The 5898-nt window shown below is 34.4% G+C and overlaps 1 pseudogene; it reads right to left on the reverse strand.

Moving 5' to 3' along the window:
• Positions 1-354: 354 nt before the first annotated feature.
• Positions 355-3838, reverse strand: LOC145955317 (cytochrome P450 71D9 pseudogene; annotated as a pseudogene).
• Between the last annotated feature and the right edge of the window lie 2060 nt (positions 3839-5898).

Here is a 5898-nt window from a genome sequence, read left to right on the forward strand (position 1 = left end):
CGTACCACTTCCGGAACGGCCCGTTCTCCAAACCAGAACAGCCCGTTCTCCAAACCAGAACGACCCGTTCTCCAACCGGAACGGCCCGTTCTCAACTACGTTTTTTAGGCAAATTCTTTATTCCGGAACGGCCCGTTTCACTTTTGAAACGGCCCGTTCCAGGCAACGAATTGGGCCCACAGCCCAGTGAAAATTGGGCTGTTACAGTATGCAAGGTTACTTGAGGAAATCGAGTAGAGGAGGAATCTCGTAGGATTATGGATAATTTTATAATTATTTTTGTTTGAGAAACTGATGATCCTATTAGATTTTGCATGTATTGAGGATTATGAATATGTAAATAATTTATAAAAATGATGATCTGGGAGAAAGAACGAAATCGTAAAAAAGAGTCTATGATTATGAGTTAGGTTTTGAAAAAAATTGGGGATTTTACTATTTGAGTTAAGATTCTATTGAATTGGTGATTCAATTGGATTTTATATTAATTTATAAATATTATTGTTATATTATTTGGTAAAAATTGATCGACAAAGAGTTTCAACATTACTTTGGTGCATTTATACACCAAATTAATTAAAATTGGAGAGTTTAAATGAATTTTCTATCGTTCAATTTATTTTTAATTATTATTCTAGATTAAATGTCTGTGCTGCGTAGGTTTATATCTAGTTTTCCAATTAAGGCTGCCATTGAAAGCTATAGCTTGTTTGTTGACTAAGCTAGGCAAAATAAATCAAATTGAATTTTGCTTAAATGAATTATAAAAACTGAACTCTTTACATAAAATAACATGAAATTAAATATTTTTATGAAAAAATTAAATTACATTATAAAAATTGAACTTTTTTTATAAAATAAAAATAAAAATTAGAAGTGTTGAAAATGGTCCAAACTCAATGGATTGACATTAGTCTAGCAGCTCAGCAGACTGGGCTTTGAAAAAAAGTGGCCCAAAAAAGTTGGTCCAATTTAGTTTGTTCTGACGAGCCATTTAATATCTTCTAATTGTCAAAATATATGCAAAGTGGAACATAAAACTATATAAAGTCTTATGCTTGTTAAAAGAAAAATGTTCGAAAAAAATAGATTTTTAGTGACATTTAATAATTGATGCATAGTGTTTGTGACTAAATAACCTATTCTTATTTGGAATTGTAAGAACAGTGTCAAGTAGCAACTTAGTTTTGCTTCTCAATGACTTTCATGCATGTGTTGGTAAATTTTCTAATTTAACACACTTCAGAAGTTATCAGTACACAACAGCAAGTTAATAAAAAGTAAGGAACACACCAGCTATCACTAGTGGAAAAAACACTTTTAAGATCGGTCATTTTTGAGTTTTAAGATCGGTTGTTTGACCGATCTTAAAAGAGATGATCTTAAAAGTTGGACGTTTTAAGATCGGTCATCAATAGCCGATCTTAATAAAAGTCAACTTTTAAGATCGGTCACTCCAACAGCTGATCTTAAAAGTTGGACTTTTAAGATCAGTCACGATAATAGCCGATCTTGAAAGCTGGACTTTTAAGATCGGTCATTCCAGTAACCGATCTTAAAAGTTAGACTTTTAAGATTGGTTAACCATAGGTAAGATGTTATTGTTATGCGAATAGTTCATCACTTTCTACCATGCAAATAACATTGATGGCAGATGTAAATACACTTACCAAAATCACAGCCTTGATACTATCATCACTGAAGCCAAACTCCTCCTTCAAGAGCACATCTACAAGATCATCCTCCACTTCTTCACCCTGGCCTTCTGTTGCACTTGACTTGGCTTCTCTATGTTCATTGATGATGCTTTGTATAATTCGATCGGTTTGTTGATGACTTTTCTCAAGCTTAGGCTTCAATCCTGAGATGTTCTGAAGCCATTCAGCAGAAGGGTACAAATCTCCCAAGTCAAAGCCTCCAGCAACCTCTGTGGCTTCCTTTACTGCTGATATGAATTTCTGATCGTCCCTACACTTGTTGCCAAAGGCTGTCCTTTAAATGATCATAGATAGTGTTGTAACCACTTCTTTGGTGAGATTTGTGGCTGACCCTTCTTTTGAAGCAATCCTTTTGATCAAGTTAGTATGTTCTTCCTCTCTGATCGGTTGGAAAGATTGGACACGTTTTGAGCTTAATAGCTCCAATGTACAAATCTTCCTCATCTGTCTCCAATAATCTCCATAAGGTGCAAAAGAGATGCCCATGGAATCATAAGACATTATCTTTGAAGCTAGTATTGGAGGCCTTGATGCAAAGATAAGATCATGGGTTTTCAGCACCTCTTTAGCATACTCTGGGGATGAAACCACAATAGTAGAAACCTCTCCAAGCTTCAGATGCATCAAGGGTCCATATTTTGCTGATAAATCTCTCAGCCTACGATGGGGAAGAGAGCAAACAAGGTTGTGTATGTTCCCTATGATAGGTAGCTTCCATGGCCCAGGTGGTAAATTTGGATCTGAGGCAGATTTCTTTGTCATTATTTTGTGTGCCATAAACACAAAAATTAAAATGGATACGGATGTGAAGTAGAGGGATTGGAGATCCATGGAAGAAACAAACTTAGATCAAGGTTTTCAGTTTTACTTAGAAATTTTTCTTGTTACTCTGATAATATATAGAATATGGAATCGATTAGCCAAAATGGACAAGGATGATGTATTAATAATCTCCTGATTAGTGATTACAAGATAATTTGATGATGTATCTGATGAATGTAACATCAATCCAAAATGGACAAGGATGTTAGTATCTCTTACCAAAAGGCAAAAGCTAGAAGACAGATATATATTTCTATATGCAAATTAGTTGTAGAATGATGCATCAAGTGACAAACATTCAGTTTTAGAAAACTCCCAATCAAAATAATATGGCTTTAAAATTTACAAAACTTGTGGGATTTATTAAATTTTAGAGCAATCATTCACATATTTTATGACACTTAGCTTTCGCAATAAATAATTACACTTGGATCCCCCTGAATTTAGGTTCATTTACACTCAATACCCCAGACACTTTTATACCTGCAGAAAACTCCCTTAATTGGCTGATACACATTACACCCTTACCACCTTACGTGGCATCTCACAAAACTTTTATTATCATTTTCTTATGTAATAATATTATCATCTTTGGAATGCCTCTGCATCAACCTCTTCTTTCTGTCCTACTTGCTCAACAGCATCGGAACATCATGCTCCTCTACTTCCTACTTATTGCTATACTTCTTACAGACAGATTGGAGAGAATTTTTTTTTTTATTATTTATTTTCTGGTTTTATAAAAATATGAAAATAGAAAACATTTAACCAAACAGTCCTTGACTGTCACATGCACTGCCACTAAAAGCCAGGGAAAATATGCATGCCATTCGTGGATTTACAACCGGAATTATGGCATGGCATGAAGAGAAAATTCCGAAGAGGTTCCCACCTGAATTAGATGATTGTAAAGGTCACTTTCATTTATTGATACACAAAAATGATAAAATGAAAAGACCAACTGAAAAACGTCCTTCAGAGACCCCTGCGGGCTTGATGCAGTAGGTTAGGTATTTTATCTCTACTACTATTTCTATAACTTCAAGGAGTTAAAATAACAATTTCTCATTCTTTATTGATGTATGTTAACAAAATATGAAAAATAAGGGTGTATGACTTAGCACAAAAATAACATATTGAAATAAGAAAATTTACAACTTCATATATATAAAAGGAACATTGTTGACATAAACAACATTTAATTAAATTGACAAGTAAAATAAGGAATATTAAAATATTTAATTATGATGGTAAAAAAATTTTAACCGCTAATAATATCATTAATAGAGGGATACGACATGAGAATATGGGAACAACTAATAACAAATTTAAAACAAATAAATGATTTAGATTAAAAAGTTACAAATAAAATTATCATGTATTGTTACTAACATAATTTTCATTATCATTGTTATCGTTATCTCTATCACTTCCATCACATCAACACCTCTTCCATTGCCACCACCAACATTGATGCCGTCTATGAGGACAATGAATAAATTGTTGTTGTGGTGTCCATACATATAATAAATAATATATATATATATATATATATATATATATATATATGAGGAGGGTTCAAACGACACCGGTGTAACTTTTATTAAGTGTTACACCGCTCAATAACTTAATATTAAATGTAAATTTTTAAAATTCAACCGTTAGATTGAAAGTTCATATCTCTTAGATCATATATGTCAAATTTTGGTAAAATTGAACAACAATTTGAAGGTAATCAAAGTGTTCATATTTTAGTATATTTTGAAATGTATATATTACGTCAATTTTTTTTATGAGAATGAAGTATCAAATCATCTTAGATTAATACAAAATTTGACATATATGATCTAAGAGATATGAACTTTCAATCTAACGGTTGAATTTTAAAAATTCAAATTTAATATAAAGTTATTGAGCGGTGTAACACTTAGTAAAAGTTACACCGGTGTCGTTTGAACCCTCCTCTATATATATATATATATATATATATATATATATATATATATATATATATATACGGATATTTATGTTTTTAAAGATGTTATGTAATTTTTTTAATCATAATATTGATATGAAGTATTTATCAATTTTATCAATAGCTAATCTTCGTCAAAGAATATGATTGACCACTTTTAATGGGGCTTTCCTCTTCCAATCACGTTTTTTGCATTCACAATACTTGAACCTAAGACCTTGCATAAGGAAATCGAATTCAATACCACTTTTACTAACAACTTGTGTGTGTGTGTGTGTGTGTGTGTGTGTGTGTGTGTGTGTGTGTGTGTGTGTGTGTGTGTGTGTGTGTGTGTGTGTGTGTGTGTGTGTGTGTGTGTGTGTGTGTGTGTGTGTGTGTGTGTGTGTGTGTGTGTGTGTGTGTGTGTGTGTGTGTGTGTGTGTGTGTGTGTGTGTGTGTGTGTGTGTGTGTGTGTGTGTGTGTGTGTGTGTGTGTGTGTGTGTGTGTGTGTGTGTGTGTGTGTGTGTGTGTGTGTGTGTGTGTGTGTGTGTGTGTGTGTGTGTGTGTGTGTGTGTGTGTGTGTGTGTGTGTGTGTGTGTGTGTGTGTGTGTGTGTGTGTGTGTGTGTGTGTGTGTGTGTGTGTGTGTGTGTGTGTGTGTGTGTGTGTGTGTGTGTGTGTGTGTGTGTGTGTGTGTGTGTGTGTGTGTGTGTGTGTGTGTGTGTGTGTGTGTGTGTGTGTGTGTGTGTGTGTGTGTGTGTGTGTGTGTGTGTGTGTGTGTGTGTGTGTGTGTGTGTGTGTGTGTGTGTGTGTGTGTGTGTGTGTGTGTGTGTGTGTGTGTGTGTGTGTGTGTGTGTGTGTGTGTGTGTGTGTGTGTGTGTGTGTGTGTGTGTGTGTGTGTGTGTGTGTGTGTGTGTGTGTGTGTGTGTGTGTGTGTGTGTGTGTGTGTGTGTGTGCGTGCGTGCGTGCATTAAAACTTTCATAGTTAAACAATGTCTCAAATAACATAAGAGTAAAGGATTCACATTCATAAGCATAATTCATAGTTCAATTGCAGAATTTTTAAAGGAAATAAAACTAAGGTTTTCTAAAACGAAATAATAAAATGAAGCCCTAAACTAGTCCTATTTATGTCTCAGTGTCACATGTCCAATCAGAGCACGCCCAATACTGAAGCCTAAGCTTCATCACCGACATCCTCCTGTTGAAGATCACCTGTAACACAATTGCATACACACAAACAACAGCAGAGTGAGAAACATCTCACTCGAGTTCAGGTGTAAAAATAACTATCAAATAACGCACACACACAAAGCAATCACAATCAAGGCACACACCTAGGCCATAAATAATACAATAACACATGCACAATCACTTATCATCCAATGATGCCATGAACTTGACTC

This window comes from Cajanus cajan, chromosome 2 (genome assembly GCF_000230855.2).
Source record: "Cajanus cajan strain Asha chromosome 2, NIPB_CcT2T_4, whole genome shotgun sequence".
Classification (NCBI taxonomy): domain Eukaryota; kingdom Viridiplantae; phylum Streptophyta; class Magnoliopsida; order Fabales; family Fabaceae; genus Cajanus; species Cajanus cajan.